This window comes from Xenopus tropicalis, chromosome 5 (genome assembly GCF_000004195.4).
Source record: "Xenopus tropicalis strain Nigerian chromosome 5, UCB_Xtro_10.0, whole genome shotgun sequence".
In the NCBI taxonomy this organism is placed as follows: Eukaryota; Metazoa; Chordata; class Amphibia; order Anura; family Pipidae; genus Xenopus; species Xenopus tropicalis.
Genome location: NC_030681.2, coordinates 138,731,678 through 138,753,464, shown reverse-complemented (window position 1 = coordinate 138,753,464; position 21,787 = coordinate 138,731,678). Strand labels below are relative to the sequence as shown.

General features: G+C 40.3%; 1 long non-coding RNA gene across 1 annotated transcript; it reads right to left on the bottom strand.

The window, feature by feature from the left end:
• Positions 1–7,468: 7,468 nt before the first annotated feature.
• On the bottom strand, positions 7,469–11,500 carry LOC116410844. The gene is made up of 3 exons (XR_004222671.1): positions 11,447–11,500; positions 7,996–8,055; positions 7,469–7,518 (listed from the first exon to the last, which is right to left on the bottom strand). It is a non-coding gene; the product is annotated as an uncharacterized LOC116410844 (long non-coding RNA).
• Positions 11,501–21,787: the final 10,287 nt, after the last annotated feature.

Here is a 21,787-nt window from a genome sequence, read left to right as displayed (position 1 = left end):
TAGTGTCTCTCATAAAAGGTAACGGGGCACATAGTGTCTCTCATGAAAGGAAACTGGGCACATAGTGTCTCTCATAAAAGATAACGGGGCACATAGTGTCTCTCATAAAAGATAACGGGGCACATAGTGTCTCTCATGAAAGGAAACTAGGCACATAGTGTCTCTCATGAAAGGTAACTGGGCACATAGTGTCTCTTATAAAAGATAACGGGGCACATAGTGTCTCTCATAAAAGATAACGGGGCACATAGTGTCTCTCATAAAAGATAACAGGGCACATAGTGTCTCTCATAAAAGATAACGGGGCACATAGTGTCTCTCTCAAAAGATAACGGGGCACATAGTGTCTCTCTCAAAAGATAACGGGGCACATAGTGTCTCTTATAAAAGATAACAGGGCACATAGTGTCTCTCTCAAAAGATAACGGGGCACATAGTGTCTCTCTCAAAAGATAACGGGGCACAATTAACTGCCCACCCATTCAGAAAATTCATAACACCTCATTCCCGAATAAGCTGCACGGTTTGACACCTCATTCATGGGTCTACGACAAACGGTGGTTAATTGCCCCCTGCTGGGGCAATTAACCGCCCACCCCTCAGAAAGGGCATAGCACCCCATTCCCGAATAAGCCGCATGGTTTGACACCTCACTCATGGGTCTACGACAAACGGTGGTTAATTGCCCCTTGCTGGGGCAATTAACTGCCCACCCATTCAGAAAATTCATAACACCCCATTCCCGAATAAGCCGCACAGTTTGACACCTCACTCATGGGTCTACGACAAACGGTGGTTAATTGCCCCCTGCTGGGGCAATTAACTGCCCACCCATTCAGAAAATTCATAACACCCCATTCCCGAATAAGCTGCACAGTTTGACACCTCATTCATGGGTCTACGACAAACGGTGGTTAATTGCCCCCTGCTGGGGCAATTAACCGCCACCTCTCAGAAAAGGCATAGCACCCCATTCCCGAATAAGCCGCACGGTTTGACACCACACTCATGGGTCTACGACAAACGGTGGTTAATTGCCCCCTGAAGGGGAACTTAACTGCCCAACCATTCAGAAAATTCATAACACCAATTCATAACACACCCCATTCCCAAATAAGCTGCACGGTTTGACACCTCATTCATGGGTCTACGACAAATGGTGGTTAATTGCCCCCTGCTGGGGCAATTAACCGCCCACCCCTCAGAAAAGGCATAGTACCCCAGTCCCGAATAAGCCGCATGGTTTGACACCTCAATCATGGTTCTACGACAAACTGTGGTTAATTGCCCCCTGCTGGGGCAATTAACCGCCCACCCCTCAGAAAAGGCATAGCACCACAGTCCCGAATAAGCCGCATGGTTTGACACCTCACTCATGGGTCTACGACAAACGGTGGTTAATTGCCCCCTGCTGGGGCAATTAACTGCCCACCCATTCAGAAAATTCATAACACCCCATTCACGAATAACCTGCACGGTTTGACACCTCATTCATGGGTCTACGACAAACGGTGGTTAATTGCACCCTGCTGGGGCAATTAACCGCCCACCCCTCAGAAAAGGCATAGCACCCCATTCCCGAATAAGCCGCATGGTTTGACACCTCACTCATGGGTCTACGACAAACGGTGGTTAATTGCCCCCTGCTGGGGCAATTAACTGCCCACCCATTCAGAAAATTCATAACACCCCATTCCCGAATAAGCTGCACAGTTTGACACCTCACAGATTAAGGGAAATAACTATATATTTGGATTTAGGGAGGATTTTTTCCATTCAGAGGCAGAGATGGGGCTTATTCACTGGGGTTTCTATTGCTGCTCTCAGACCTCAGTTTGCCCATCCCCCCATGTTGCTGTGTTTTCTCCCAACTCAACTCTCAACAGTCACTTTCCCTCCATTTTCTCAGCTTAACTGTATGTGATGTCACTTATTGTGTTGTGATGTCCCGGTTACCAAGGATACCTAATTGACATCAGCGCTGAGAGATTTCTGTAACGGTCTCTGATGTCACTGGAGTAGAGCTCTCAGTGAAAGTAAACCAGCTGTGATGTCAGTAGAGGTATCCTTGGTAACAGAGTGGGTAACCAACTGCCAGTCATATGATTGCCCTTGGCAGCGCTGGCATGGGAGGTGAGTGTAGCTCAGACACATTAGGGGCACAGATTAATGGAAATAATATATTTGTCTCTTTCCAAGAAAGTAACTGCTGCTGTGGGACAGTGAGTAGAGGAATATACTGTATAAAGCAAGATGGGATCAGTAACTGCTGCTGTGGGACAGTGAGTAGAGGAATATACTGTATAAAGCAAGATGGGATCAGTAACTGCTGCTGTGGGACAGTGAGTAGAGGAATATACTGTATAAAGCAAGATGGGATCAGTAACTGCTGCTGTGGGACAGTGAGTAGAGGAATATACTGTATAAAGCAAGATGGGATCAGTAACTGCTGCTGTGGGACAGTGAGTAGAGGAATATACTGTATAAAGCAAGATGGGATCAGTAACTGCTGCTGTGGGGACAGTGAGTAGAGGAATATACTGTATAAAGCAAGATGGGATCAGTAAACTGCTGCTGCTGTGGGACAGTGAGTAGAGGAATATACTGTATAAAGGAAGATGGGATCAGTAACTGCTGCTGTGGGACAGTGAGTAGAGGAATATACTGTATAAAGCAAGATGGGATCAGTAACTGCTGCTGTGGGACAGTGAGTAGAGGAATATACTGTATAAAGCAAGATGGGATCAGTAACTGCTGCTGTGGGACAGTGAGTAGAGGAATATAACTGTATCAAGCAAGATGGATCAGTAACTGCTGCTGTGGGACAGTGAGTAGAGGAATATACTGTATAAAGCAAGATGGGATCAGTAACTGCTGCTGTGGGACAGTGAGTAGAGGAATATACTGTATAAAGCAAGATGGGATCAGTAACTGCTGCCGTGGGACAGTGAGTAGAGGAATATACTGTATAAAGCAAGATGGGATCAGTAACTATTTCTATCAGTGATCCAACCTGCAGCCTCCTGCTGATCCCTTGAGAGCCACAAACTCAACATATACAAGATAGGACGGTGCAGCTGGGAAGATGACATCCATTTACACTGGAGATAAGGAGGTTTCATCATCATCATCATCATCATCATCATCATCATCATCATCAGCAGAGGAAGGTTCTGCCAAGGTAAGTACTAATGAGCTATTACTATTTTTTGAATTGTTGAGAGAATTTGCTCTGATTTTAATAATCCGATGAGTAAAAAGATCTCTTTAGAAAAAAGAGACAGTCTAAGAAAACTTGATTTGAATGTTTCAGGCGACTAATCTCCCCGGATTGCCATATCACCGGGGAAAATGTAAATCGCCGGTGGGATGGCATACGCGGCGGCGCGATTTCACTGAAATCACGCAAGTTGCCTCAAGAGGAAAACTGCACAATTTCAGTGAAATCACGCCGCCGCGTATGCCATCGGCGATTTACATTTTCCCCGGTGGGATGGCAATCCAGGGAGATTAGTTGCCCGCGAACAGGGAGTTTTGTCGCAGGCGACTAATCTCCCCGTGTGCCACAGCCCTTAATGTAGCATATGTTATATGTCTTTGTTGTTCTAATATGTTGTTTTTGTGTATTCTTCCTACTAAATATATGTGACTACTGTCTAGTATAGAAAATGTTCCCTCTGTTTAGATTTAAACCCTCATCAGCTATGCTAGAATTATTATGTAGTCAAAACCCCTTAAATTCCTCAGGCCTAAGACATGGGTGAGATGAGATAAAGAGAAAAATGCTGCCTTTTTCTGCCCAGAAAGTGTTAGTATTGATTCTCCAGACCTTGATAGTGGCCTTCACACATAAAAGTTAAGATAGGGCTGTCCAACTACAGGCCCAAAGGCTAAAGGTGGCCCTCCAAATATAATCTGCCCGTCGAACATTCTATGAAATAATTAGACAATTATATGTAATATTTGATCAACTAATGTAGCATATGTTATATGTCTTTGTTGTTCTAATATGTTGTTTTTGTGTGTTTGTCTTAATCTTATCGTAATATCCTTTGTAGTTTGTATTTCCTTAAATTTGACATACATTCCACTACTGACACAAAGTTAGAAGTAATAACACAATGTGTGTATGTAGTCACATAGTGTCTCTCATGAAAGGTAACGGGGCACATAGTGTCTCTTATAAAAGATAACGGGGCACATAGTGTCTCTCATAAAAGGTAACGGGGCACATAGTGTCTCTCATAAAAGATAACGGGGCACATAGTGTCTCTCTCAAAAGATAACGGGGCACATAGTGTCTCTCATAAAAGGAAACTGGGCACATAGTGTCTCTCATAAAAGGTAACGGGGCACATAGTGTCTCTTATAAATATAACGGGGCACATAGTGTCTCTCTCATAAAAGATAACGGGGCACATAGTGTCTCTCATAAAAGATAACTGGGCACATAGTGTCTCTCATAAAAGAAAACAGGGCACATAGTGTCTCTCATAAAAGGTAACGGGGCACATAGTGTCTCTCATAAAAGATAACGGGGCACATAGTGTCTCTCATAAATAAAAAGTAACTGGGCACATAGTGTCTCTCATAAAAGATAACGGGCACATAGTGTCTCTCATGAAAGAAACGGGGCACATAGTGTCTCTCATAAAAGATAACGGGGCACATAGTGTCTCTCATAAAAGATAACTGGGCACATAGTGTCTCTCATGAAAGGAAACTGGGCACATAGTGTCTCTCATGAAAGATAAACGGGGCACATAGTGTCTCTCATAAAAGGTAACTGGGCACATAGTGTCTCTCATAAAAGATAACGGGGCACATAGTGTCTCTCATAAAAGATAACGGGGCACATAGTGTCTCTCATAAAAGATAACGGGGCACATAGTGTCTCTCATAAAAGATAACGGGGCACATAGTGTCTCTCATAAAAGATAACGGGGCACATAGTGTCTCTCATAAAAGTTAACTGGGCACATAGTGTCTCTCATAAAAGATAACGGGGCACATAGTGTCTCTCATAAAAGATAACGGGGCACATAGTGTCTCTCATAAAAGATAACGGGGCACATAGTGTCTCTCATAAAAGATAACTGGGCACATAGTGTCTCTCATAAAAGATAATGGGGCACATAGTGTCTCTCATAAAAGATAACGGGGCACATAGTGTCTCTCATAAAAGATAATGGGGCACATAGTGTCTCTCATAAAAGATAACGGGGCACATAGTGTCTCTCATAAAAGATACGGGGCACATAGTGTCTCTCATAAAAGATAACGCGGGCACATAGTGTCTCTCATGAAAGGTAACTGGGCACATAGTGTCTCTCATAAAAGGTAACGGGGCACATAGTGTCTCTCATAAAAGATAATGGGGCACATAGTGTCTATAATAGAAACGGGGCACATAGTGTCTCTCATAAAAGATAACGGGGCACATAGTGTCTCTCATAAAAGATAACGGGGCACATAGTGTCTCTCATGAAAGGTAACTGGGCACATAGTGTCTCTCATGAAGAAACTGGGCACATAGTGTCTTTATAAAAGATAACGGGGCACATAGTGTCTCTCATAAAAGATACGGGGCACATAGTGTCCTCATAAAAGATAATGGGCACATAGTGTCTCTCATAAAAGGAAACTGGGCACATAGTGTCTCTCATGAAAGGAAACTGGGCACATAGTGTCTCTCATAAAAGATAACGGGGCACATAGTGTCTCTCATAAAAGATAACGGGCACATAGTGTCTCTCATGAAGGAAACTGGGCACATAGTGTCTCTCATAAAAGATAACGGGCACATAGTGTCTCTCATGAAAGGAAACTGGGCACATAGTGTCTCTCATGAAAGGAAACTGGGCACATAGTGTCTCTCATAAAAGGTAACGGGGCACATAGTGTCTCTCATAAAAGATAAGGGCACATAGTGTCTCTCATGAAAGGAAACTGGGCACATAGTGTCTCTCATGAAAGGAAACTGGGCACATAGTGTCTCTATAAAAGATAACTGGGCACATAGTGTCTCTCATAAAAGATAACGGGGCACATAGTGTCTCTCATAAAAGATAATGGGGCACATAGTGTCTCTCATAAAAGTAACGGGCAACCATAGTGTAACTGCAAATAACGGGGCACATAGTGTACTCATAAAAGATAACGGGGCACATAGTGTCTCTCATAAAGGTAATTAAGGGCACATAGTGTCTCTCATAGAAAGGAAACTGGGCACATAGTGTCTCTCATAAAAGATAACTGGGCACATAGTGTCTCTCATGAAAGGAAACTGGGCACATAGTGTCTCTCATGAAAGGAAAACTGGGCACATAGTGTCTCTCATGAAAGGTAACGGGGCACATTAGTGTCTCTCATAAAAGATAATGGGGCACATAGTGTATCTCATAAAAGATAATTGGGGCGGGGGGCGTGGCTAGCTGCCGAGCAAGATGGAAGCAGACTAAAGAGGCTCCGCACAGACCCGCCAAAATCTACAGGAAAACCAGCCCGATATGATGGGAAACATAGCAATAACAAAGAACTTAACGGAGAGGAAGGGAAGACACCAAAAACTTCGGAAAGCCAACGTCTACTAAAACAGTTCTTCGCTCCGACGGACCCAGATCGAGAGCATCAGGTGCAAAATGGCGCGAGACGGCCGTGCAGCCTTGCAGAGGAATCAGATAGTGAATCGGTAAGCTCCGATTGCATTACCCTCTCGTATTAAAAACTTTACCAACTAAAACTGACTTTTCCGACATGGTCACACAAATTAAAACCACTCTGAAAGAGAAGTAGCCACCCTAAAAAACGACATAACCGCGCTACATACCAAAGTTTCAGAGATAGAAACTAGGAACAGCGCAGTAGAAACCACAGTTGAAGCACTAATAAATGCCACCTTATCACAAGACAAAGCTTATATACACGCTACAGAGACGTCTAGACGATCTAGACAATAGGGGCAGAAGGTGCAAATAAAATAAGGGGGCATACGAACAACCAGAGGGGGAAACTTACAAAACATTGTAAGCCAACTATTTAAACAAATATTGAAAGAGAACCTACAAGTCAGATCAATATAGAAAGAGTACACAGGGCACTAAGGCCGCGCGGCCTACCAACGGACAAACGAGGACATAATCTGTTGTTTATCCCATTTCCAGTTAAAGAGGAATTAATACAAAAGGCAAGGAAAATAAAACCACTAATGTACATGAATGTGGAGATCCTACTACTACAAGGACTTGTCATGGTATACATTGCAACAAAGGAAACTAATAAAACCTTTGACAAGTATTTTACAGGAAAAAGGACAATGTTCAGATGGGGATTCCCCTTCAGCATCCAGGTAAACAAAGATGGAAAACAGATCACCCTCAACTCACCGGGCGACAATAACACGATTCTGCAGAGGTTGTGGCATTGAGGAACCAGATCTGACGGAATGGATGAAATTTCACAGACACCCACAGATCGCACCACTCCCAGGAAAGGAGGACTGGATCGAGGTAGCAACACCTAAAAGCAAAAGAAGGAGAAACAAACAAACCCCAGATAAAGAAACTCAACAGAGGACATATAGAATAAACACAACGCAGCTACCACCTGAACTCTGTCGATAAGTATATACAGGGCTGATATCAATGCTGTTATTACTTATTACTTTCTACTTATGTGACTATCAGAATTACTTGGCAAAAGGGTCGATACAATGCGGAGAATTTTGTGACTGCTTCCACCTAGACACAACACCCCCCAGGGGCATTAGCAGATAACCTGCTACTAAGTCTGAATACTCAGACAAATATAACCCCATTGGATATTGACTTATAAAACACCAGTCAAAAGATATGCTTCTAAAGAAGCAACAAGTTATTAATGGTTTAAAAGGTTATTATACGTTTATAAAGAATTTTGTTATCGGTAGATTGTACAATGTGATAGAAGTGCTAAACGTAGAGATATCAAGTATATGGTACAAATCTCACTACTTACCTGAAATTATGATGCACAAGTAAAATGTGATATCCTTGAATGTAAATGGGATCAATATACCTGAAAAAAAAGTAAAATAATAAGAGAGATGTATAGAAATAAAGGTGACATAGTACTGCTACAAAGACACATATTAAAGGTACAGAGACACCTCTTAAAAAATTCACAAACTACAGCAAGTGGTTCACAAGCAACCACCCCACACAGAAAGTTAAAGGGGTAGAGATCGGTATACATAAAACATGTTGATTTTCAAGAACAAGAAATAATAAAAGACAGAGGAGGGAGATATATTGTGGTGAAAGGATTATTACACCATACAAAATGCACAATAGGCTCTATATACTTGCCAAATAAAAGACAAGCATGTAGCCTAAAGAAATTTATGCAAAACTCAAAGCTTTCGCGGAAGGCATAGTAATTTTGGGTGGAGATTTAACATGACTCTGTATCCAACCCTAGATGCATCCAACGGTAAATCTTCTCTACCTTTTTCAGCACTCAATATGGCAAATAGAGAAATACGCCTGAGCTGTATGATAGATACATGGAGGTACTACAATGGTAAAGATAAAGATTTCACCCACTACTCGCATGCGAAACAGGTATACACCAGAATAGATTACATATTTCTGTCACAGCACCACCTAAGTTGGCTTAAAAACGCCAAAATTCATAATAATTATGTGGTCAGACATGCAGCGGTCCAGATCCAACTAGAAATCCCAAACAGAGTGAGATCAAACTGGCAATGGAAATTGAATAATAACTTACTAGACGATAATACTTGCCGTACCGAATTAAGCAAAGTTTTGACAGAATATAAAGAGAATATTAAGGGAGATACCTCTACAAACATAGCAAAATGGCATGCCTTTAAGGCTCTTGCCCGAGGAATCTTAATCAAACATGGCTCAAGATTAAAAAAGAAAAAAACGAAAGAGTCAAACAGCTCTTAGACGGAATACATAGACTAGAATCTAAAACAAAAAGTCTCAACAAGAAAATGACCTAAAGAACTTAACAAACATGAGACTAGAACTTCAAACATTACTAAACACCCAAATAAAACAAAATTTTGCTAAGATACGCCAAACATACTTTTGTACAAGGCAACAAGACAGGCAAAATGTTAGCAAGAGCGCTCAAAAACAGACAGAATAACTTAAATATACACAAAATTAAAGATTCCTCTGGCAAGACCCAAGTACTACCTCACAAAATTGCGACTGTATTCAAAGAGTATTATGAGAAACTATATAATATAGACAAAGCCAAAGCGAAAACACTAGATCACGAATCAAAGAAAAAATAAAAACCTATCTAAAAATCATAAATTACCGGAGATACCACAAAAAGAACTAGACAACCTAGAAACCCCTATTGCAGAAGTGAAATTAGAGAGACAATTAAATCCTTAAAACCCAATAAAGCACAGGCCCGGATGGGTAACAGCAAAGTTCTATAAAGAATTTCAAGAAACAATAATACCTATCATACTACCCTTATTTAACAACTTATCACCTAATGAACCCTTAAACAGGGAATTTCTATTGGCATACATAACAATCATCCCTAAACCAGGTAAAGACCCAGTGAACTGCGGAAACTATAGGCCAATATCCCTATTAAACCTAGACCTGAAAATCCTAACAAAAATCCTAGCTCAGAGATTAAAACCATTACTGCCGAAATGTATACACAGAGACCAGGTAGGGTTTGTGATGGGAAGAGAAGCCAAGAAAATACAAACAAAAGTAATAAACTGGACAATGTGGTGTGCCAAAACAAATAAACCTTCTCTGCTTCTAGCTATAGACGCAGAGAAGGCATTGATAGAGTTAAATGGGACTTCATAGACCTAGCCATAGCAGCCCTAGGAATTAAGGACAGGTTTAAAGAAAAAATAATGGCAGTCTATACAACAACCTCTGCACAAATAAGGGTCAACGGCCTACTCTCAGATCACTTTGATATAAGTAACGGGACAAGACAGGATGCCCCTGTCACCCCTACTCTATGTTCTAGGTTATGGAGTATTTTTTAAATGCCATTCGGCAAAACACAGATAGGCCAAACAGATATAAAGTGCAGCATTTGCCGACGATCTCATGTTAATAGTAACAAAACCGATCATAACACTACCCAATATAGTGAAAGAAATACAAAAATTTGGAAAAATCCAACTATAAGATAAACATGGATAAAACTGAAGCTTTAATACTGAATTTACAGAAACGGGAGGAAAATAATCTGAGAGCATCCTTCAAATTTAAATGGCAATCTGAAAGTATAAAATACTAGGTATACAGATCCCAGCTAATCACCGCAAACTATATTGAACTTAACTACAAACCACTCTTAGAAAAAACTCGAATCACCCTAAGAGAATGGAACCATAAAGAGTCTATCATGGACAGGCAGGATCAATTCCATCAAAATGTCAATACTACCTAAATTATATACCTATTCTTCAACTGTACAATAGTAATCCCCCAAAGCTATTTTACACAACTCAAGGTATTACTGGGATACATATATAGGACAAGGTAAAAAAAAAGGATAGCAAGAGCAACACTACATAAACCCAAAACGTTAGGTGGGTTTAAATATGCCAGACTGTGAATTATACTATCAGGCAAGCATTCTTTCCAAAATCATAGAGTACAATAAGGGCAACTCACTGATGCAATGGATGAAAAATTGAAAATGTATGGGTAGGAGGAATTCGGAATCTTCTGCCTTGGAGGATAAAAATTAACAATAACAGATCCAATCCAAGAGAACGGGATTAAATAGAAGCAGCATAAAAACATGGTCTGAAACCAGAAACAAATACAATTTAGCCCATATCCATCCCCACAATGCTTTGGTCAATAATATTGAATTCATCCCTAGCACTATTGATAAGGGTATGAAACAAGCATTGGCATAAGGGACCTAAAACTGGCACATATAATGAAATCAGCAAATGGGAAGATCCAGCGATATACCAAAATAAAGCAAAATTGGGCTCAAACGAATCACTGGAGATATAGACAAATTCTAGCATGGATGGAAAACCCACTCACTAAGTGACACAACTATGATCTAGAGAATTGGACAAAATTTGAAACATTATGTGCAATGCCCTTTCCATACGACATAGTTTAGCTACCCTTACAAAATACTATTAGAAGAAAAATACAAAACATACCCAAAGTATACTAAGGCATGGGAACAAGACCTTAATATAACACTTACGGAAGAAGACTGGAAACAAATTTCAGAACTATAACGAAAGGCCTCAGTGAGCAGCAGATTCCAGGAATCCTCCTATAAACTAATTGCTAGATGGTACAGAACGCCAGTGATACTACATAAAATGGGACTGACACCAAACGATTTATGCTGGAGATGTAACCAAGCAAAAGAACACAGAGCATATATGGTTGACATGTACCAAACTTACCTCATTCTGGAAACAGGTGAAACAGATCTGCGAAGAAGTCACGGGAAGCCAGATAAATACAGATGCCCCAGCGATACTCCTTTTTCATCGTATGAACTATAGATTGGACCAAAAAAGATCTCACACTGAAACTACTTATGACAGGCTAAAATCTACAATTCCAGTACACTGGCGGTTCAGATAAAATACCTTCAAAAGAACAATGGTTTAAAGTAGTTAATGAGTTGTGTGCCTAATGGAAGAGCTAACAGTTCTATTAGAGACCAATATCAGGATTATTTTCACAGTCTGGCTACCCTGGAAAGAATACATCAACAAAACATCACAAATTGAGAATAGGTAATAATGAAAAGGAGTAAAGACACCATAAACTAAGTAAACACTAGAACACAACGAGATAGCACGAATAGAGTTAAATATAGAAGGAAAAATAACACTAAACTACGCTAATTTATAGGTTATTCTTTTTTATTTCTTTTTGGTTGTTATGTATAAAACTGCAATGTGTAAAGGAAAAAAATGTATAACATATGTATAAATATGGAAGGAAAGTACATGGAAAAGGACAAGAAATCTAATGTATAACTGTACCTTTCTCTTGATGTTAACACTCAAATAAAAGCTTGAATAGAAAAAAAAAAAAAGATAACGGGGCACATAGTGTCTCTCATAAAAGATAACGGGGCACATAGTGTCTCATATAAAGATAACGGGGCACATAGTGTCTCTCATAAAGATAACGGGGCACATAGTGTCTCTCATAAAAGATAACGGGGCACATAGTGTCTCTCATAAAAGATAACGGGGGCACATAGTGTCTCTCATAAAAGATAACGGGGCACATAGTGTCTCTCATAAAGATAACGGGGCACATAGTGTCTCTCATGAAAGGAAACTGGGCACATAGTGTCTCTCATAAAAGATAACGGGGCACATAGTGTCTCTCATAAAAGATAACGGGGCACATAGTGTCTCTCATGAAAGGTAACAGGGCACATAGTGTCTCTCATAAAAGATAACGGGGCACATAGTGTCTCTCATGAAAGGTAACTGGGCACATAGTGTCTCTCATGAAAGGTAACGGGGCACATAGTGTCTCTCATAAAAGATAATGGGGCACATAGTGTCTCTCATGAAAGAAACTGGGCACATAGTGTCTCTCATGAAAGGAAACTGGGCACATAGTGTCTCTCATGAAAGGAAACTGGGCACATAGTGTCTCTCATGAAAGGAAACTGGGCACATAGTGTCTCTCATAAAAGATAACGGGGCACATAGTGTCTCTCATAAAAGATAACGGGGCACATAGTGTCTCTCATAAAAGATAACGGGGCACATAGTGTCTCTCATAAAAGATAACGGGGCACATAGTGTCTCTCATAAAAGATAACGGGGCACATAGTGTCTCTCATAAAAGATAACGGGGCACATAGTGTCTCTCATAAAAGATAATGGGGCACATAGTGTCTCTCATGAAAGGAAACGGGGCACATAGTGTCTCTCATAAAAGATAATGGGGCACATAGTGTCTCTCATGAAAGGAAACTGGGCACATAGTGTCTCTCATGAAAGGAAACTGGGCACATAGTGTCTCTCATAAAAGATAACGGGGCACATAGTGTCTCTCATAAAAGATAACGGGGCACATAGTGTCTCTCATAAAAGATAATGGGGCACATAGTGTCTCTCATGAAAGGAAACTGGGCACATAGTGTCTCTCATGAAAGGAAACTGGGCACATAGTGTCTCTCATAAAAGATAACGGGGCACATAGTGTCTCTCATAAAAGATAACGGGGCACATAGTGTCTCTCATAAAAGATAACGGGGCACATAGTGTCTCTCATAAAAGATAACGGGGCACATAGTGTCTCTCATAAAAGATAACGGGGCACATAGTGTCTCTCATAAAAGATAACGGGGCACATAGTGTCTCTCATAAAAGATAACGGGGCACATAGTGTCTCTCATAAAAGATAATGGGGCACATAGTGTCTCTCATAAAAGATAACTGGGCACATAGTGTCTCTCATAAAAGATAATGGGGCACATAGTGTCTCTCATAAAAGATAACGGGGCACATAGTGTCTCTCATAAAAGATAACGGGGCACATAGTGTCTCTCATAAAAGATAACGGGGCACATAGTGTCTCTCATAAAAGATAACGGGGCACATAGTGTCTCTCATGAAAGGTAACTGGGCACATAGTGTCTCTCATAAAAGGTAAAGGGGCACATAGTGTCTCTCATAAAAGATAATGGGGCACATAGTGTCTCTCATGAATAGAAACTGGGCACATAGTGTCTCTCATGAAAGGAAACTGGGCACATAGTGTCTCTCATGAAAGGAAACTGGGCACATAGTGTCTCTCATGAAAGGTAACTGGGCACATAGTGTCTCTCATGAAAGGAAACTGGGCACATAGTGTCTCTCATGAAAGGTAACGGGGCACATAGTGTCTCTCATGAAAGGTAACTGGGCACATAGTGTCTCTCATGAAAGGAAACTGGGCACATAGTGTCTCTCATGAAAGGAAACGGGGCACATAGTGTCTCTCATGAAAGGAAACTGGGCACATAGTGTCTATCATGAAAGGAAACTGGGCACATAGTGTCTCTCATAAAAGATAACGGGGCACATAGTGTCTCTCATAAAAGATAACGGGGCACATAGTGTCTCTCATAAAAGATAACGGGGCACATAGTGTCTCTCATAAAAGATAACGGGGCACATAGTGTAACTCATAAAAGATAACGGGGCACATAGTGTCACTCATAAAAGTTAACTGGGCACATAGTGTCTCTCATAAAAGATAACGGGGCACATAGTGTCTCTCATAAAAGATAACGGGGCACATAGTGTCACTCATAAAAGATAACGGGGCACATAGTGTCACTCATAAAAGATAACTGGGCACATAGTGTCTCTCATAAAAGATAATGGGGCACATAGTGTCTCTCATAAAAGATAACGGGGCACATAGTGTCACTCATAAAAGATAATGGGGCACATAGTGTCACTCATAAAAGATAACGGGGCACATAGTGTCTCTCATAAAAGATAACGGGGCACATAGTGTCTCTCATAAAAGATAACGGAGCACATAGTGTCTCTCATGAAAGGAAACTGGGCACATAGTGTCTCTCATAAAAGATACCGGGGCACATAGTGTCTCTCATGAAAGGAAACTGGGCACATAGTGTCTCTTATGAAAGGAAACTGGGCACATAGTGTCTCTCATAAAAGGTAATGGGGCACATAGTGTCGCTCATAAAAGATAACGGGGCACATAGTGTCTCTCATAAAAGATAACGGGGCACATAGTGTCTCTCATAAAAGATAACGGGGCACATAGTGTCTCTCATAAAAGATAACGGGGCACATAGTGTCTCTCATAAAAGATAACGGGGCACATAGTGTCTCTCATAAAAGATAACGGGGCACATAGTGTCTCTCATAAAAGATAACGGGGCACAAAGTGTCTCTCATAAAAGATAACGGGGCACATAGTGTGTCTCATAAAAGATAACGGGGCACATAGTGTCTCATGAAAGGAAACGGGGCACATAGTGTCTCTCATAAAAGATAACTGGGCACATAGTGTCTCTCATAAAAGGAAACTGGGCACATAGTGTCTCTTATGAAAGGAAACTGGGCACATAGTGTCTCTCATGAAAGGTAACTGGGCACATAGTGTCTATCATGAAAGGAAACTGGGCACATAGTGTCTCTTATAAAAGATAACGGGGCACATAGTGTCTCTCATAAAAGATAACGGGGCACATAGTGTCTCTCATAAAAGATTACGGGGCACATAGCGTCTCTCATAAAAGATAACGGAGCACATAGTGTAACTCATAAAAGATAACGGGGCACATAGTGTCACTCATAAAAGTTAACTGGGCACATAGTGTCTCTCATAAAAGATAACGGGGCACATAGTGTCTCTCATAAAAGATAACGGGGCACATAGTGTCTCTCATAAAAGATAATGGGGCACATAGTGTCACTCATAAAAGATAACTGGGCACATAGTGTCTCTCATAAAAGATAATGGGGGACATAGTGTCTCTCATAAAAGATAACGGGGCACATAGTGTCACTCATAAAAGATAATGGGGCACATAGTGTCACTCATAAAAGATAACGGGGCACATAGTGTAACTCATAAAAGATAACGGGGCACATAGTGTAACTCATAAAAGATAACGGGGCACATAGTGTCTCTCATGAAAGGTAACTGGGCACATAGTGTCTCTCATAAAAGGTAACGGGGCACATAGTGTCTCTCATAAAAGATAATGGGGCACATAGTGTCTCATGAATAGAAACTGGGCACATAGTGTCTCTCATGAAAGGAAACTGGGCACATAGTGTCTCTCATGAAAGGAAACTGGGCACATAGTGTCTCTCATGAAAGGTAACTGGGCACATAGTGTCTATCATGAAAGGAAACTGGGCACAAAGTGTCTCTTATAAAAGATAACGGGGCACATAGTGTCTCTCATAAAAGATAACGGGGCACATAGTGTCACTCATAAAAGATAATGGGGCACATAGTGTCTCTCATGAAAGGAAACTGGGCACATAGTGTCTCTCATGAAAGGAAACTGGGCACATAGTGTCTCTCATAAAAGATAACGGGGCACATAGTGTCTCTCATAAAAGATAATGGGGCACATAGTGTCTCTCATGAAAGGAAACTGGGCACATAGTGTCTCTCATAAAAGATAACGGGGCACATAGTGTCTCTCATGAAAGGAAACTGGGCACATAGTGTCTCTCATGAAAGGAAACTGGGCACATAGTGTCTCTCATAAAAGGTAACGGGGCACATAGTGTCTCTCATAAAAGATAACGGGGCACATAGTGTCTCTCATGAAAGGAAACTGGGCACATAGTGTCTCTCATGAAAGGAAACTGGGCACATAGTGTCTCTCATAAAAGATAACTGGGCACATAGTGTCTCTCATAAAAGATAACGGGGCACATAGTGTCACTCATAAAAGATAATGGGGCACATAGTGTCACTCATAAAAGATAACGGGGCACATAGTGTAACTCATAAAAGATAACGGGGCACATAGTGTAACTCATAAAAGATAACGGGGCACATAGTGTCTCTCATGAAAGGTAATTAGGCACATAGTATCTCTCATGAAAGGAAACTGGGCACATAGTATCTCTCATGAAAGGAAACTGGGCACATAGTGTCTCTCATGAAAGGAAACTGGGCACATAGTGTCTCTCATGAAAGGAAACTGGGCACATAGTGTCTCTCATGAAAGGAAACGGGGCACATAGTGTCTCTCATAAAAGATAATGGGGCACATAGTGTATCTCATAAAAGATAATGGGGCGGGGGGGCGTGGCTAGCTGCCGAGCAAGATGGAAGCAGACTAAAGAGGCTCCGCACAGACCCGCCAAAATCTACAGGAAAACCAGCCCGATATGATGGGGAAACATAGCAATAACAAAGAACTTAACGGAGAGGAAGGGAAGACACCAAAAACTTCGGAAAGCCAACGTCTACTAAAACAGTTCTTCGCTCCGACGGACCCAGATCGAGAGCATCAGGCTTGCAAAATGGCGCCGAGACGGCCGTGCAGCCTTGCAGAGGAATCAGATAGTGAATCGGTAAGCTCCGATTGCATTACCCTCTCGTATTTAAAAACTTTACCAACTAAAACTGACTTTTCCGACATGGTCACACAAATAAAAACCACTCTGAAAGAGGAAGTAGCCACCCTAAAAAACGACATAACCGCGCTACATACCAAAGTTTCAGAGATAGAAACTAGGAACAGCGCAGTAGAAACCACAGTTGAAGCACTAATAAATGCCACCTTATCACAAGACAAAGCTTTATACACGCTACAGAGACGTCTAGACGATCTAGACAATAGGGGCAGAAGGTGCAATATAAGAATAAGGGGGCTACCGGAACAACCAGAGGGGGGAAACTTACAAAACATTGTAAGCCAACTATTTAAACAAATATTGGAAAGAGAACCTACAAGTCAGATCAATATAGAAAGAGTACACAGGGCACTAAGGCCGCGCGGCCTACCAACGGACAAACCGAGGGACATAATCTGTTGTTTATCCCATTTCCCAGTTAAAGAGGAATTAATACAAAAGGCAAGGAAAATAAAACCACTAATGTACATGAATGTGGAGATCCTACTACTACAGGACTTGTCATGGTATACATTGCAACAAAGGAAACTAATAAAACCTTTGACAAGTATTTTACAGGAAAAAGGGACAATGTTCAGATGGGGATTCCCCTTCAGCATCCAGGTAAACAAAGATGGAAAACAGATCACCCTCAACTCACCGGGCGACATAACACGATTCTGCAGAGGTTGTGGCATTGAGGAACCAGATCTGACGGAATGGATGAAATTTTCACAGACACCACAGATCGCACCACTCCCAGGAAAGGAGGACTGGATCGAGGTAGCAACACCTAAAAGCAAAAGAAGGAGAAACAAACAAACCCCAGATAAGAGAAACTCAACAGAGGACATATAGAATAAACACAACGCAGCTACCACCTGGAACTCTGTCGATAAGTATATACAGGGCTGATATCAATGCTGTTATTACTTATTACTTTCTACTTATGTGACTAATCAGAATTACTTGGCAAAAGGGTCGATACAATGCGGAGAATTTTGTGACTGCTTCCACCTAGACACAACACCCCCCCAGGGGCATTAGCAGATAACCTGCTACTAAGTCTGAATACTCAGACAAATATAACCCCATTGGATATTGACTTATAAAACACCAGTCAAAAGATATGCTTCTAAAGAAGCAACAAGTTATTAATGGTTTAAAAGGTTATTATACGTTTATAAAGAATTTTGTTATCGGTAGATTGTACAATGTGAATAGAAGTGCTAAACGTAGAGATATCAAGTATATGGTACAAATCTCACTACTTACCTGAAATTATGATGCACAAGTAAAATGTGATATCCTTGAATGTAAATGGGATCAATATACCTGAAAAAAGAAGTAAAATAATAAGAGAGATGTATAGAAATAAAGGTGACATAGTACTGCTACAAGAGACACATATTAAAGGTACAGAGACACCTCTTAAAAAATTCACAAACTACAGCAAGTGGTTCACAAGCAACCACCCCACACAGAAAGTTAAAGGGGTAGAGATCGGTATACATAAACATGTTGATTTTCAAGAACAAGAAATAATAAAAGACGAGGAGGGGAGATATATTGTGGTGAAAGGATTATTACACCATACAAAATGCACAATAGGCTCTATATACTTGCCAAATAAAAGACAAGCATGTAGCCTAAAGAAATTTATGCAAAAACTCAAAGCTTTCGCGGAAGGCATAGTAATTTTGGGTGGAGATTTAAACATGACTCTGTATCCAACCCTAGATGCATCCAACGGTAAATCTTCTCTACCTTTTTCAGCACTCAATATGGCAAATAGAGAAATACGCCTGAGCTGTATGATAGATACATGGAGGTACTACAATGGTAAAGATAAAGATTTCACCCACTACTCGCATGCGAAACAGGTATACACCAGAATAGATTACATATTTCTGTCACAGCACCACCTAAGTTGGCTTAAAAACGCCAAAATTCATAATATATTATGGTCAGACCATGCAGCGGTCCAGATCCAACTAGAAATCCCAAACAGAGTGAGATCAAACTGGCAATGGAAATTGAATAATAACTTACTAGACGATAATACTTGCCGTACCGAATTAAGCAAAGTTTTGACAGAATATAAAGAGAATATTAAGGGAGATACCTCTACAAACATAGCAAAATGGCATGCCTTTAAGGCTCTTGCCCGAGGAATCTTAATCAAACATGGCTCAAGATTAAAAAAAGAAAAAAACGAAAGAGTCAAACAGCTCTTAGACGGAATACATAGACTAGAATCTAAACACAAAAAGTCTCAACAAGAAAATGACCTAAAGAACTTAACAAACATGAGACTAGAACTTCAAACATTACTAAACACCCAAATAAAACAAAATTTTGCTAAGATACGCCAAACATACTTTGTACAAGGCAACAAGACAGGCAAAATGTTAGCAAGAGCGCTCAAAAACAGACAGAATAACTTAAATATACACAAAATTAAAGATTCCTCTGGCAAGACCCAAGTACTACCTCACAAAATTGCGACTGTATTCAAAGAGTATTATGAGAAACTATATAATATAGACAAAGGCCAAAGCGAAAACACTAGATCACGAATCAAAGAAAAAATAAAAACCTATCTAATAAATCATAAATTACCGGAGATACCACAAAAAGAACTAGACAACCTAGAAACCCCTATTGCAGAAAGTGAAATTAGAGAGACAATTAAATCCTTAAAACCCAATAAAGCACCAGGCCCGGATGGGTATACAGCAAAGTTCTATAAAGAATTTCAAGAAACAATAATACCTATCATACTACCCTTATTTAACAACTTATCACCTAATGAACCCTTAAACAGGGAATTTCTATTGGCATACATAACAATCATCCCTAAACCAGGTAAAGACCCAGTGAACTGCGGAAACTATAGGCCAATATCCCTATTAAACCTAGACCTGAAAATCCTAACAAAAATCCTAGCTCAGAGATTAAAACCATTACTGCCGAAATGTATACACAGAGACCAGGTAGGGTTTGTGATGGGAAGAGAAGCCAAGGAAAATACAAACAAAGTAATAAACTGGACAATGTGGTGTGCCAAAACAAATAAACCTTCTCTGCTTCTAGCTATAGACGCAGAGAAGGCATTTGATAGAGTTAAATGGGACTTCATAGACCTAGCCATAGCAGCCCTAGGAATTAAGGACAGGTTTAAAGAAAAAATAATGGCAGTCTATACAACAACCTCTGCACAAATAAGGGTCAACGGCCTACTCTCAGATCACTTTGATATAAGTAACGGGACAAGACAGGGATGCCCCCTGTCACCCCTACTCTATGTTCTAGGTATGGAGTATTTTTTAAATGCCATTCGGCAAAACACAGATAGGCCAAACAGAATATAAAGTGGCAGCATTTGCCGACGATCTCATGTTAATAGTAACAAAACCGATCATAACACTACCCAATATAGTGAAAGAAATACAAAAATTTGGAGAAATATCCAACTATAAGATAAACATGGATAAAACTGAAGCTTTAATACTGAATTTACAGAAACGGGAGGAAAATAATCTGAGAGCATCCTTCAAATTTAAATGGCAATCTGAAAGTATAAAATACTTAGGTATACAGATCCCAGCTAATCACCGCAAACTATTTGAACTTAACTACAAACCACTCTTAGAAAAAACTCGAATCACCCTAAGAGAATGGAACCATAAGAGTCTATCATGGACAGGCAGGATCAATTCCATCAAAATGTCAATACTACCTAAATTTATATACCTATTCTCAACTGTACCAATAGTAATCCCCCAAAGCTATTTTACACAACTCAAGGTATTACTGGATACATATATAGGACAAGGTAAAAACAAAAGGATAGCAAGAGCAACACTACATAAACCCAAAACGTTAGGTGGGTTAAATATGCCAGACTGTGAATTATACTATCAGGCAAGCATTCTTTCCAAAATCATAGAGTACAATAAGGGCAACTCACTGATGCAATGGAGAAAAATTGAAAATGTATGGGTAGGAGGAATTCTGGAATCTCTGCCTTGGAGGATAAAATTAACAATAACAGATCCAATCCAAGGAAACGGATTAATAGAAGCATGCATAAAAACATGGTCTGAAACCAGAAACAAATACAATTTAGCCCCATATCCATCCCCACTAATGCCTTTGGTCAATAATATTGAATTCATCCCTAGCACTATTGATAAGGGATATGAAACAGCATTTGGCATAAGGGACCTAAAACTGGCACATATAATGAAATCAGCAAATGGGAAAGATCCAGCGATATACCAAAATAAAGCAAATTGGGCTCAAATCGATCACTGGAGATATAGACAAATTCTAGCATGGATGAAAACCCACTCACTAAGTGACACAACTAGATCTAGAGAATTGACAAAATTTGAAACATTATGTGCAATGCCCTTTCCCATACGACATAGTTTAGCTACCCTTTACAAAATACTATTAGAAGAAAAATACAAAACATTACCCAAATATACTAAGGCATGGGAACAAGACCTTAATATAACACTTACGGAAGAAGACTGGAAACAAATTTTCAGAACTATAACGAAAGGCTCAGTGAGCAGCAGATTCCAGGAATCCTCCTATAAACTAATTGCTAGATGGTACAGAACGCCAGTGATACTACATAAAATGGGACTG